General features: G+C 45.2%; 1 protein-coding gene across 4 annotated transcripts in view; it reads left to right on the forward strand.

The window, feature by feature from the left end:
* The first annotated feature begins 833 nt into the window (after positions 1 to 833).
* The window catches only part of LOC147049926 (methylated-DNA--protein-cysteine methyltransferase-like), a 168,417-nt gene continuing 154,100 nt past the window's right edge, over positions 834 to 15,150 (forward strand). For all 4 annotated transcript variants that reach the window (XM_085923033.1, XM_085923034.1, XM_085923030.1 and 1 more), the window contains exons 1-5: positions 834 to 1,013; positions 1,775 to 2,052; positions 9,064 to 9,284; positions 10,705 to 10,778; positions 12,035 to 12,141. The gene's annotated coding sequence lies outside the window, so the exon portion shown is untranslated. The remainder of the gene's footprint in view (positions 1,014 to 1,774; positions 2,053 to 9,063; positions 9,285 to 10,704; positions 10,779 to 12,034; positions 12,142 to 15,150) is intronic.

Genomic DNA, 15,150 nt, shown 5'->3' on the forward strand with positions numbered 1-15,150 from the left:
AAGATCAATTTATGCACAGATGAATATAAACAATACACACACACACTTGCCTTCCTTCATCCAATCAGCACTTTAATAAAGCAGCCCAAACATGTTTTTTTTTTTTTTCTCTTTCTATGCCTGGGAAGAGAGGCCAGACCAGGGGGAGCACCTTAACAGGTAGCCCCCGGGTGCTTAGCAAGCCGGGGGGAGGGAGAGTGGCTCTGGGAAAGGCGCCGGCCGCGGTACTCTGCTTGCTCTCTGTCCACTGATTATGAAGCAGGTCCCAGACGGGTGCCTTGAGGAACCCCCCGGGCAACTCACAGCCTCCCTCTCCTCCGTTACAGGATCTGTCACTGGGGGATTTCGAGTGAAGTGTGAAGAGGGGGCGCGGGTGTGTGTTGGGAGCGACGTTGAGAATTCTAAATAGGTGCATGCTCATTTCTCTCATTTGTTGTCTCTTTGTTTAGTTTTGTTGCAGTGACAACATTTGATGAAGCAAGGCCATGCAGCTCTCCAATCTGGGATGGGCCAAACATCCCCAACACTCTTGACAATCAGAATCCAGAAGAAAGTCATTTCCAGAAAATGGAGACCTTTATCAAGATGAGCTTCAAATGAAAATGACTATTTTACCCTTAACGAGAAAAATGACTAAATACTATGACTTAAATTACTGAGTAAATTCGGGATGGCACTAAAATAGATTGATGGCACTAAATAGATTGATGACGTAAAACGTAAAATTCGATGACGTGCTCTGATGACAGTGTTCCTTCCATTCCAGGCCTTTAGGTGGCGCTCGTTACAAATTGTGAGCGGCTTCAACAGGTGGGTGGCAAATTGGCCATGGTCGCGTTCTACTCGTTCTCATGACATTTATTTGAAACACGTTTTGTAGATATGATATAAATACAAAATATCCATTCAATATTTGGTCTTTTTGCCGACTTCATTGCCTCTTTCATATGGCAGGTGGCCCACTCCACAAAATGGTGTCGTGCTTGAGGAGGAGCAGCTTGGCGCGCCTGCTGGTAGGCCATTTAGATGCTTTAAAACTTCTTTTTTTATGCACAGGTTCAGCTATATACTGTCTGTGATGCTTTTCAACTCCAAGGCACCCTGCTGTATACTGTTAAGTCTGTTAATTGTGTTGGCATGCTAGGGCTAGGCGTAGCTTATCGTTGCTAACGTCGTATTTTGGGAGTGACACTAGCTTAACAGTATTAGCTGTGGCGCTAACATCACCCGTCGTAAAGTTTTCTTATTTTGTGTTCTAAAATCTGCTTCATAACCTTTATAGTGCTACAGTACTGTTGTATTTTTATGTTAATTTAGAAGTATACTCTGAATGTAAATGTTACTTTTTTCTTTGAGTTTTGCACATTACATTAGGAGTGGACACTGTTTTCAAGTGACTTATATTGGTCATATTATTCTTATTTCTTTTTTTGAAATGTGGAACAGGTTTGTAACAGCAGCTCAGCGGAGGAAGTTTGAGCATTTGGGCATATCTGTAACTGAGTTATGCTGACATGTCTGGGTACCTCTGACATGATGTGTGTGTGTGTGTGTTCAAAAATACCTTGCAAAAAGTCCCTCCATCATTAAAAAAAAAATAGGAGAAGAATCATAACTAATGAGGCCATTTAGCGCCCAGCACCTGACTTTGGCCCGTGATCTCCAGGAAGCATTAGAGGCAATTTGCCATCCACTTCAGGGCTGCTGTCCCGGACGTTATCAATGAGCTTGTCAGGTGCACACCTAACCTCCCTTTGTTTCCTGCGGCACGCAGTCCCCGCCAGGGTCCCTGACGCCTGCTCCCCGGGCCCCCGAAGAGGAACCGGCGGCACCGTGTCACACACCTGTTTGGCTGGAGGCTGCGGCCCGGCGACGCTCGCAGCCGCGGGTGCCGCGTTGGCACCTTTGCCAACTGCAAAACTCCCTTCCCGCCACCCTACCCCCCCTCGCGGCTGCCTGCTACGCCCCGTGGATGTGTCAAAATGGCAGATGATGGTTGGGGTGCGTGCAGCTGCTTGGGAGGAGGAGTGCCAAGGGCGCTCGTTTCCTGCGGTGAGTTTTAATTTGCTCTACGCGCGTCTTCTAAAAAGACCACCGCCGCAAACACTTGCAATAAACACGCGCATATTCATAAATCTGTGCGGCACGGTGGGCTCGTGGTTTGCACATCTGCCACGCAGTCGGGAGGGCCTCGCAACTAAGCATTTTTACAACGTAACCTTTTAAAATGTTGGGTTTGTCACAAATTGGAGGAAAGCCTGCTAAAAATTCTTCCTCCAGTAGGCTATTGCGTGATAAAATTCTCTATGCTTGATATTGCTTTTGCAAATGAGTTGGATGATGTGGATAAAACTGCACTGAAATGAATCATAATTAGTTAAGTTAAATTAGAGGGAATTAAATGGAGTTAAATTATATGGAATAAATCAAACCTTATGAAACACAAATGCTTTTTTTTTTTTTTAGATAAAAGCTGTAGAAAAAATGTCTTTGAAAAGATTTCAATGCATAATTTTTGTTTTCATGCCCTCGGCATTCTCAAAACATGCACGCTAGGCTAATTAATGACCTCTAAATTGTCCAAAGGCGTGAACGCTTTGTCAGTTAGCGGGTGACCGGTCCAGGGTGTATCCCGCCTCTCGTTTTAAGTCAACTGAATGGGATATGCTCCAGCTTATGTGTGACCCTAATGAGGACAAGTGCTAAAGAAAATGGATGGATATTCACAAATCTGTCAGCACCCGCTGGGGGTGTAAAAGCCCCACTTGGCCAAATCAAAGCGAGAAAGTGCCAGACGACAGATGCCTCAACTTAGGAGTTAAATTCATTCCATGACCAAACTTGTAACTCAATTCAGTTCAATCAAATCGAGTTTTCTCATTCTCATAAATTGTGATTCCGTCAACCTGTTCCAGCCCCCCACCCCAAATAAAAAAATACAAAATAGTGTTCTAAAAACAATCTGACACGACAATTAACTTTCATAAAATTATTGATAACTATTTTATACCCCTACAAAAAAGCAGCCTTTGTGATTTGAAAATTGCATTGCACGACTTTGTGATGTTAATTGAAATGGGAGTCATCCTTCAGACCTATTCTCAAATTTGCGCCACGTTCAATCGAAGGCATCGCTGCACCGTATCTACGTGTCGCTCGCGTCGTTGTCAGCGCCAACTCGATTCCCCGTTGATCTGACGGCGAGAATGTGTGCCTCCGTGTTTCCCCGCTTTGCGAACAAGCCAGCTCTCGCGGGGTGTTTTTTTTGGGGGGGGGCGGGGGTGTTACTCGGGCTGACAGTTACACCCAAACAAGACTCGCTGTTTACTCGAGAACAAACACGTCCACGGCGAAGCAGCAAATCTATTCTCAATACACACAAGACGTTCAATTTTCGCCTACCGGGAGCGGTTCCCCTTTTTATAAATTTTTTTATTTTAACGCGACAACCTGCTCCCCCTGCCTTCTTTTTCCCACGCCTTTGATGTTAGCATCAACTATAGGCGGCTAAAAAAACTATAGTTTGCTGCGAGCTGACAGATAAAACGGCACGAGACGCCATTACCCTGCAAAGCGGCATAATGAGGAGACCTGAACACGCACAAGACAGGAGCCCGCTTGAATTACGGCGCTCTCTCATCCAAGGTGGGCGCTTTTTGACAGCTTTCCAGGCAGCACAACACATTAGCATACCCGCGCTGCCGTGTAGTGCCAAAGAAACGCTTTGATGAAAACAGAAGTGGGAGATCTTTCGACGGGGGCCTCCACGCCGTATCGTATTTCCGCGTCCCCGGCCACAACAAAGACGGGGACGACAATGGCGGCCCAAGCGGTGTCAAGCTGCAACTTTATGTTGTCCAATTAGCGAGCCAGCCCGGCGTTTGAATGCAAATGAATGTAAAGTGAATTGCCATGCATTTTGTCTCTGACCAGAATGCGCGAGCGCACGTTCAGAGAATAACAGCTCACGTTTGATTGGCTTTTCATCCGGTTGACTTATCCGCATTCTAGCCGCGTCGGCTCGATGCGGGCTCTTTTGGCAAGGACGCCCCGTACTGAGTTTTGGCACGGCCACGCGCCGCAGTATGCTGCTGACTCTGGGTCTTAACGACAGGCTAAACGAAGCGGGCGTTACGGCCCCCTGGATAGGTCATTACTCGTCCGTGGCCAAGAGCTAAACTGGAGCAGGGCTTTTTAAAGAGGGGAGCAGGTGTGTTTCACCATAGGGGCTGGAGCCGGCCCAAGACCAAACAGCCTTAACGGTCTTTATCTCCTTCATAATGAGGCCACGCTCTCCACACAGCCCGACGCTGCCCAACGCTGGAGGTAAGGAGCCCCGCCCCCCTACGCCCCCTACCCCCCTCGCCTCGCAGTTAAATGGCGACACTTTGAAAATGACCCCAGTCAGGGAGGAGCAGCGACCCCCGCCATCAAATGAAAATGCTAAAAATGCAGACGTCACAATGGTCGTGTCGTGTAGTGTAGCCGTCGTGGGGGAATTTAGCCAGAATTACTCGCGAGCGTACGTCTTAAGTGGGCCTCGGAGCTAAAATGGCCGACCGCGTCTTCCTTGAAGTCAGTCAAGTTGAATGGAAAGCGTCTGAGCAGACGCGTTGTAGGCTTACTTCTCCTAACTTGAACTCGAATAACTGTCGGGATAAGAGCGCGGGTGGTTGTGCGAGCGTGTGTGAGTCTATTGTCCTGCGCCTTCTCTTTCACCTGTCTGAGTAGGTTTTTGGGCGCGTGTGTGTCGGAGACTCGGAAGGGTCCCAGCGCTCCCCGCAGTCTTCTCGGGCCTGTCAGCCGAGTTGAACTTGATCAACATCAAACGGCATAGCATTCAAAAGTATTAGTGTTCTCTGTTGATGGGCCCTCTCGCGATCACAAACCCAGTCCCTCAGCTACTTCATTATTTATCCCTAATTCATCAGTGTTGTCTCTTGCACACACACACACACACACACACACACACACACACACACACACACACACACACAAAAAAATCACAGCGTTTTTTTTTTTTTCTTAGATTTCTTGCGTGTCACCTGCACAGAAAAAAAAAAAAAGCTCTACTTTCACCCCCCCCTACGTTCGTTTAGTGTCGGTCTATTTTATTTGGCGACGGTTTAGGCCTGGCGTTTCACTCGAGTCCAAAAGTTAGCCCCCCTCGGTGCCGCGACCTCTGACCCGGCGTGGGCGATCCCACCAGATGTGGAGTGTGTGGAGGGACGGTGGCGAGGGGGCAGCTCGCTCTCACGCGGGGAGGCCCCCGTCTCCCCAAACTGCCACGGAGAGCATGGCCAGAGGGCTTCTGTCAGCACCGTTATCAATCATGCTCGCCCGCTCGCTCGCCCGCCCGCCCGTTCTCTCTCACTCCCTCACGCTCGCCCTCGTGCCGCCGATTGCTTTTTGCGCCGTCTCTCACTTTGTCTCCGTTCTGCTTTTGTGTTTCTCTCACTTTTTCTTTTTTTTTTTAATTCTTTGCTCTTTTCGCTCACTCGCACATTTTCCTTTTCACCCCTCACCACTTCAGACGCCTTCTACCGCACGCGCGCTTAAGCTCCTCCCCCTTCTGCCCGCCTCACACATTGTACATGCTTTAACCTTCCCGCTACGACTTGCATCCTTCTGATGGGGTGCGCGCGCACAGCTTGTCGTGACCTTCACGCTGTGAGAAGGACGCAGCAGGCGAGGTGTTCCCAAGTGAATTTTGCTAGGCAATGCTAAATCAAAGTTAAACTTAGCGCTACTTTATTGCACTCAAAATTGAGTATATGCTACATTTTGACAGCTTTGGGCGCTTGTGCATTGACTTTTTTTTGTAAAACAAATAAATAAATGAAGTGAAACATGAAAAAAATTATTACATTTGGGAAAGAATAGAAAAGTATATGTATTGAATAGTGAAGTGCTACTTCGTTGGAATCAAAACTGAATATATTCCACATTTTGCCAGTATATGCTTTTGTTTGAACTAAATAATAAAAACAAAAATCACTAGTGCAGTAAAAATTACTGAAAAATGTAAGGACAAAAGTCAACCAAATCCATAATATTTTTTTAAATAAAAAATACAAAAACCAAAATGCTAAAATAGTAAGAAAATGTCAAGATGATCTAAAAACCTGTGCTAATGACATCTCCTTGGCGGAGGTCATGGCGCGAGGGCAGACGGTGAGGCAGGCGGCGGTCATATTTTGGCGAGGAGACGCCAGTTGTCCCCGCCATGCGGTGTGTGGCGTTCACTGACACATGGCACTTTGAAGGCCCCCCACTCCCACCTCCACCCGGCCCCCCTATATCGCTGCCATCCTTCACATCTGCAATGAGGGCAAATGGGTTACAGCCAGCACAACAGACAACAACTAAATAAACAACATACCTGGGGTGGATCCCCTCCAATTTCCGGACTGCCAGTCTGGCTTTGGTGCATTTTTAAAACATCACTAGGTAATTGAAGTGGAGCGTTCACACTCACACATTTGCATGGGGAGGGGTGCGGTGTATGTGTGCGTGTTGGGGGGGGGGGTAGTAAGCAATGGAGCAGCTGGTACGCACCAGTACGACTGCAGCTCAACCAGTCCTCCTGACTTCATATGTAGCACTTAATTGGTTCCCAAGGCAAGAATGAAATATTTAGCTCGCACGTCCTTTAAAATGCGATTGATTTTGATCTGACAGCTGTGCCTGTCCCGCGCGAGGGGAGCGGCAGAAACCGGGAAGAGGCTGGCGAGAGGCTGTCTGGGCGCGTTGCCTACCAATCGTGCGACAACACCCACTCAGGCGCACACAAGCGGCGCTATATGGCCACGACATGTACGGATCACTCATAGATGCCATATGCTATCAACTGAAGGCTGCCTTGATTGCCCCCCCCCCCCCCCCCATCTTTAACCTTAAAGATGCACAAGGCTTTGTGTCCGCCAGTCAAAGATGTTATTTTAGTTGAAGCCCCTCATATATAGTTCAGAAATAATGATCAGAAAAGTATTGCAATAATTTGGATTATTTAATTAGATGCCATACGCTCTTGAATTCAGCCTCACCGTTCGGAATCGAATCGGAATCAGACTTGAGCCGAATCGAATCATTCCACTTTAATGTAGTCCTTGCACGGAATCAACTTTTGCCATTCATGTTGCGGCAGTGAAGTCGTCAAATGAAAAATGTCCACGCATGAGCATGAAATGCTAATATTACAAAAACTCCTCAAATGATAATCCGCACCAACCCCAAAGTCAATCACGCCGACTTTCTACTATCGAAGCAAACGTATCGTCACGCGCGTGCTTCTCCAAAAGCACTTTGCCAGCCACCCCGTCTACGGAAGTGCCGCTCAGCCCGTCGAAGATGGCCAATCAAATTGGATTAATGTCACTAATTATTTGGCAAGGCAATGGCGTGGTCACGCCATAACATGATCGAAATGCATTAAACCTGCACCGGGATCCATGGCCGGGCCGCTTCCCCCCCCTGTCAAATTGACTAAGCTGCAAATTACGTACAAACGGATATATCCTTTATATAACAGCCGCCCCCCCCCCCCCTCCTCGTCCCCCCTCCCTCCACTTTATCCTACCTGTCAAGCTGAGAACATCACAGGCTAATTCTTTATTAAGTGAAAGGGCATCGGGGACCGGATGATCCAATTTAAGTACATTGGGCAGAATAGAAGACTAATTAAAACCCATATTTTTACATTATTAATTTTGGAACTTCACTTTTAATGAATGTGAAATGACAGGCCTTCCATTTATACACACGTACACTTTGGGCTGCTCGGCGGGGGAATAGGACTTAGGGGTGTACTGCTTGACTGCAGGGGCCGCGCAGGATGTTTTTTTTTTTTTTTTGTTTCACCCCCCCCAAGCCTCCTTGACAGACGTTGTTATCAAAAAGTTGAGACAAAGGTGCATGTCGCTAACTTGAGCCTGATGATGAAATTGTCCTTTATTTGATAATTTCTTTTGTAATTGAACGTAAACTCGCTCCCGTTTTTTGGATTTCTTAGCTTTCGGCGTGCTAACATGCCATTTGAGGCTGGAGACGAGAAAGTAATCAGGACATCTGTAGCCAGGGGTGCATCCTTGTCACTTTAGACTACCTGCGCAAAAGTTGATATTACATTATCAATGTCAGAGTAACACAAAAAGAAGTTGCAATGTTGGCGGAAAAAAAAGGGATTTGGTAAGAAGTCATAATATGAGAAAAGTTGTGTTATATTAAAGAACAATATAGAATTACAAGAAAATGTTATGGGGACAAAGTTGCAGTTCTCTGAAAAATTGATAAGTTTTACTCCCTCTCTCACACAAAAAAAAACAAGTTACAAGGAAACTGTAATGTTCTGGGAAAAATGTCAATGGTTATAAAAAAAAAATGTTATCATATGAAAACTATCATTGAGGAAAATAAACTGTAATAATGCTTATAAAAAAGCCTGTTTTGAGGAAAATCCCAAAAATCTGAAAAAACTAAGATTGTGATTAAAAATAAAACAACGCGTAAAAAAAAAAAAAACTGTTAGGGGACTGAAAGCGTACATCACGGCCTCACTTTTTTTGTCTTTGGAGCAGGAAAGTAATCAGGCCGTATGTTGCCACGGGTGGCACCTTGTCATGCGGCCTACCTGCGCAAGGCAACTCCAAATGCCGCATGGCCCATTTCTGCGCTGTCCATCACGCCCTCTAATTAGACAAATGACCCCCGCCTGCCACTTAATTGAAAACATCTCACCAATGCTCCCGGAAAGTCATCTATTTTTGCCGTTTCAAATTAAAAATCAAAAAAAAAATTCTGAGAGAAGGCGGGACTGGAGTATTTACCCTTTTCCCTCCATGCACTTGTCATCCCCTACAGGCTAATGCATCCTCACATCCACAAATAGACGCCAGTCAGAGGCCAGCCGCTTGGTAAAATTGAGTCAAATATACAAAACGGACATTTTTTTTTTTTTTTTTAAATGTCGTTTTTTTTTTTTTTTTAACGCACCAGCTGACCTCCTCTCGCACGGAATGGAAACCAATCTTTTTTTTTTCTTTCTTTCTTTTCCTCCGGTTTCAGGAAACTCTTGGAAGGCAAAAGCAACATCCTGAGCCGGTGAGGAGACAGCAGAGGTGCTGACACGCCGACAGGCAGGGGATCCTGGGAAAAGCCGCAGACAGGAAGAGCCTGACTGGCTTTGACCCGCCGGGTCAAGGCTGGGGGCTCGGCAACTGAAAGATGTTTCCAAGCCACACTCGCCCCGATCATCCACTTTTTACAGGAAACAACTTCCAAATGCTGTAAGATATGCAGGCAGATTTTTTTTTTCTTTCCATTTTAATGCTTGTTCTTTTGTTTGGCTCGCCCGCGACATGAAATGCGATTTGGCCCTGAGCTATATTTGACTTATTTGTTCCAGGGTCACCGTATGTAATTGCACAGAGCTTAAGTCCACGTCCCTTTTCTACCATGTGAAAAATACTTTTTTTTTATTTTTTTCTCCTCCCAGTTCACATTCAACATGTGCTCCGCCTAATACAATTACGCCGTGAAGGCCAAAATGACAACATATAAAGGCGTTGAAGGGGAACAATTCAAAGTATGTTTAAAAAAAAAAAAAAATACGATCGCGAAATTATTCAAAGGCTAATAAGAATGAATGTGTAATGTTATCACTAGAAAGAAAAGAAGCACGTACTTTTACTAGAATTATGATATAAAGTAGTAACCCAATTTCACCCACTAGGCCACGCCCCTTAAAGGGATACATCCAACCTTACCGTACAGAAAATAATAGCAATTCCACGTAATGAAAACTTTTTTTTTTTTTTTGCCTGCTTGGGCCACCATGGTGATTACGACTTTACTTCCACTCTTATAACTCATGGAACATTTTCTGTCTAATTTCCACTTTATCGCGATAATAATTAGATTTTATTCTCGTAACACTATGACTTTATACTCAAGGTCTACATGTGCTATTTCAGCGTGTCCCTAATAGCAGTTCATACAGCCTCTCTGTCTGACAAGTGTTTTGAATTAGGCAGATTGTATCTTTTTTTTTTTCTCTCTCACACTCTCTCTCTCTTTTGCTCACTCGCTCTCTGCGCGTCTGTGTCAAGGTCTCCAAAGGCCTCTTAGAGTAAAACCAAAAGATGGTGAGGGGAGATTGTCCTCTAGCCAGTCGTGCACAATGTCGCATAAATCAAGCCGTCCGTCGTTTGTCACCCTTCTGTCTCGGCAGCTCCTGGCTCGGACCCCGGCGTTGTACCGAATCAGATTTTATTTTTTTTTTTATGGCCCAAATGTATCCATCAAGCTCTCCGAGTGGCTTGCCAGCCGCCGAGCCGGCCCGGCGATCGATGGGCGCGCCGTACCCTCCCTCTCGGCCCCGCGCGTGAGCTCTTGCCTGCGTGGGAAGGGGGTAAGAGGAACCTCATTTTAGCTGGTTTTAGCCTCGGGCCACTACTGTGATTTTACCCCATGCTCCTGGCCTGACGTCATTAAAGATGCATGATGATGGATACCGCGAATTCAACCTCACCGAGGGGGTTTTGAGGTGAAGAAGAGAAAGAGAGTGAGAGAGAGAGAGAGAGGAAAAAGGAGTAAAAGAACCTTGCTTGTTTTTCAGATCACACTAAGAATAAATCACGACTGTTTAAATGTAGAGGTTGCAAGTGGATGCATGTGACTGACTAATCTCCCGCTTGCACATCACAGGCGAGCGGGCGCGAGGGTGGAGAGGCTTCTCCTGACCAGTTGGTGGTGCTCCTGCCACAGTCAATTGCTGCAAAGTGAGCCTCCCCACACACGGCACAACACAAATCATGCACATGGAGATTTCACTTCAACAATCCTATTTGTTGGGGTTTTTTTTGTTTTTTTTTTCCCCGCTCACACTTTTCTCAGCATTGGAAATGTTACTAATTCTAGACGATTCCCTCCCCTCCTCCCATTGCGTGTATTGCATACAAGATGTAGTATTCATGAACGCACACGAGCACAAAAAAAAATAAAAATAAAAAAAGGCACGGCTATCCATATGCATGTTGGACTATTTTCGAATGTGATCGCATGCGTGCCAACTGAATGTAGATTTGCAGCGTGAGGCGTAAAAGTAGCACTCAGACCTCTGCCAAGGCCGAGAGAAAGGCACCTTCAACGCGGCGTTCGCCTACGATGGAATTTTGTTAGAATTCATGCATGCTTTATAGTGAAATATAGGAAAATGTTGGCAAATTTGCAAAAACACATGGAGGAATTTTTTCGATGGCTACTGTCATGGGGCCTTTCCTCGTGTCAGCACCTCGTCGGGAAAAACAGACGTCACAGTATTTAAAAGTTGAGCTTTTAAGAGAATGTTGGAAACAGAGGAAAAAGATAGGTGCAATGTTGAAATTAATGAAAATAGTCAATTGTACAAAATGTATATATATTTATTTACTTTGTAGTTCAATTTACTTGGACTGTTTATTTCAAATCAAATTTCTCTTGAAATGAATTTAAATTCCACTGAACCCCCAAACTACACAATTTGGGAGTTGTTTTTCATAACTGCATTATTGTAGACAAATATAATGAAGTAATTGTTAAAGAAATTAACTAGTTTTGTAAAATATTCATTACTGTATTTGTATGTTGTATGTTTGTTTTAAGGGGCAGGGCCTTACGAGTGATGTCAGGAGCTTGAGTGTTTTGAGTTTATTTGAACAGTTCAATTATCTTCTTTTCATAATAATATTTGTAATGAGATTTTTATTCTCTAGGAACATTAAGACTTTATGTCAACTGTATCGTATCCTCGGCATAACAATATAATCCACGACGAGGCATTTTGCATTGCAAAGCTTGATTTTATTGAATCCATTTAACTACACGTTTGAAACTCATAAAACCTGATCAATTCATTTGAGGTAATCCACATCTGCACCAAAACTCCAAAAATTCCCACGCTAACACAGTTTGTGTGAACGTTTACTAAATAGTCATTAAAATAAAAAACATCTTACTTGAACGTAACCCAATCCTCTGTGTGTGTGTTTCATTTCAGGACTTGTGTGTGTCTCCAAAAGTGGGAGTGACAGAATAGGGGAGAGACATTTGACAGCTGTGCTCCCCGGGTTCAAAGGTCGTGTCAAGCGGCGGACGAGTCTCAAGGTAAAGAGCCTGACGAGGGTCCGCCCGGTCAATGGCTATCGTTTCGGGGGGCCCGGCTACGGTAATGGGACCTCACTCATGTGTCAGCGAGCGCACCCAGAAAAAGTGGGGAGAAGAGATTGAACTTTGAAACGGTCCAATTTCCAGCGTCGTATGCACGCCGAGGGCTTATCAGTGTCTTTCCGCCTGTCCGGCCGCTCTTTCCTATTTCTCTCACTCCTTTCATGTAATAAGAGTAAAAATACTGTGACAATAGAAGCATCAAACCTAGCAAAAAAAAAAATTATATAGCTTTTTCTCTTCTTTGGTAGTCAGAAGTAGGACAAGAGTTGGTATCACCAAAAACCCAGTTTCTGACCAAAAAGCGGAGAAAATGAGGTCATCCAGGGCAGGCTCGGCCGTGATGTAAAATCATTCTTTGTGTGGGATAAATCAATGTATATCTTAAAAATACTGCACAAGGTGACTTCTGAAGAATTTCCAAAATTTCAACTCTTGATAAAATTTCAGGTTGAGCAACTCCACAAATGATTTTGAGCTTTGCTAATGTGAAAATATTGTCTTCCTGCATTTCAGAACAAAAAGTAGTTCAGAGAACAAACTTGTATCGTCCCCCCCAACTTATGGATCTGTCAAAACAATTCAGCTAATCGTTTTGCACCCAACAACTTGCTTCTTTTGGCTAGCTCACATTGTTGTCATAAATTAATAAATGGATTATCCTCCAAAACGACATTTTTGACACAATATATATTCTTGTCAAAATACTCAAGTATGGCGTGCAGGTACTTGATAAAAAGACTGCTTTTAGCCTCGGTGTGAGCTCCGAGCACACAAACCAGCGTATTCCAACATTCCCGCCTTAACCGTCCCCCGGCTCGGGGAGTTGAATGCGGCCCCCTCATTGGAAGACCCTGAAATAAGGCCTTTATCAGCCAGGCCCACACAGTATCAGGGGGCTCCTCGAGCTGCCTCTGATGTGAAGGGGAGATGGACGCCGGTCGGCCGGTCCAGCAGCAGAAACGGGAGCATTGTGGTGTCGGAATTAAGCAGGCATCAAACGGGAAGAGCGAGCCGTTGTTGATGCATTGTCTCGTGTTATTTTAACCGGCTTAGCGCGAGAGCCTCTTCATGCTGGAGTGTTGCGGGCCGGGCGCTGGATGCCGATGATGATAAGTGGCGCATTCTCTGTTAAGACCGCTAAGCCGCCGCGCTGGCTCTAGCAGCAGCAGCAGCAGCAGCAGCCTACTGTGTGCATGTGCTGATTTGGCCCGTGCGGCTCAAGCCCTTTTTCAATAGGTTAGCATGGTCTTATCCTGTCAAAAGCGCTGACTTGGCACTCCGACGCGCGGCCTTTATGGTCTCACCAGTGGGAGCAGTCTTGATTTCATAATGCTGACTTTTTTTTTTTTTTTTTTCTGCAAGAGATTTGATAGAAGGGGTGGGAGTACGGGGCGGTGTTCATGTTTGGAGTGGAAAGCGTCTTATGAGAGGTCAAACGAGGTCGTTGTCAAGATTAAAAGTTTGGAAAGAGTATTTGAGAATGGCAAATTCATTTAGAATAGCATTTTCCTTTTCAATCCATTGGTTATCATCCTCCGCAGGCATTTTGACGCGAAGATTTTCTTTCCATAATCTTTTTTTTAGATTCACAAGGTTTTCGGTTTCGATTTGAACATTGACGTTGTCATTAAATATCTGCTAAAATATTTCTGCTTAATTTAGAATTCATTACATTGCAATTGGTTTGCTGTGATGATTAACACACTCCAACTTTGACTCCCCCCCTCCACATTATAATATTCCAAAACATAATTTGCCCATAATTTCTTTCAGCGTCGCCCGAATATTCTCCGCACGTTGTAAAACAGCACAAGCATCATTTTCATAATGGCCGCAAAATATGTAAATAGGCACCATAAAGACACATGGCAGGGGAAATATGTTCTGCATAGATTCAAACAGCTGCATTTTATTTAGCAACCCGGCGAAGATAGTCGGAGGTTTAATTCCAGTCTGTCGTATTCGGGGCCGGTTAAGTGGCGTCGTATGTCTTGTTGCTGACACCTGTTTCAAGCGGCCGTGACGTGTTAATAGCGTAACCATCAGGACTTCTGGATTGTTCCGTCCGTCTGTCATTTCTCCCCCCAAGATTTTAACAAAGTGTAAATATCATTCATTTGCATGGACAAAAGTATAATTTTCCCCCAAAATGAAGCCAGCATAGAGCGCAGAGCGTTAATAACGTAATCTGGCAAATAATAACACCTCGTCACGAGGGCCAAATGTTTTCGGGGCCGGCGTCAAACGCACGCTAATCTGAATCAAAATGAATCGACGCCAAGGCCCCGTCGCCGGCAGTCTCCGCCTTCGCCGGCGCCATCTCCTTCGCAGTAAATTTTCACTTCTGCACGCACGCAACTGATGCTCGGCGGACACCTCGCCTCGCTCTCGAGCTGTCTCATTACCCTGCCTTTCAAGTGGCGGGAGAACAGACGGGGGTGAGAGCGACGAGACGGCGGCACAAGACGACGAGGGGGCAAGGAGGAGACGGAGCGTGTTATTTTTCAAACGCCGTTTTTTTTTTTTCTTCTCTGCCCCCCCTCCTTCCTCCTTCCCCTCTCTATTGTTTGCCGCGAGTTCACACCGATTTTCAAAAAAAGTCTCACTTCCTTTTCTGACAGATGTGGTGTCATCGCTGCTGTTTAATTAAAAAGGAAATGGAGGTGATGATTGCAACACAGACGTGATCTGATATGATAATGTATTTACAATCGTCGAGATGAGCGTCATTAAGGATGTGTCAAGGACAAAGTCACCCTGGGAATTTTGCTGGGGGTCCGGAGCTGTCAAGTGTGTTTTTTTTTTCCGAGGCGGCTGTTTGTTGAGATTGTCAGGTGGCCATGACAGTCACAATTAATAATTTGCGCACATGCACAAAGAGGAAAAAAAAAAAAAGATGTGATGGCGTTTTATGTTTTTTTTTTTTCCTTTTTTGTTTTGAGCTGG

Source organism: Syngnathus leptorhynchus, chromosome 10 (genome assembly GCF_054491065.1).
Source record: "Syngnathus leptorhynchus isolate UIUO chromosome 10, UIUO_Slep, whole genome shotgun sequence".
Lineage (NCBI taxonomy): Eukaryota > Metazoa > Chordata > Actinopteri > Syngnathiformes > Syngnathidae > Syngnathus > Syngnathus leptorhynchus.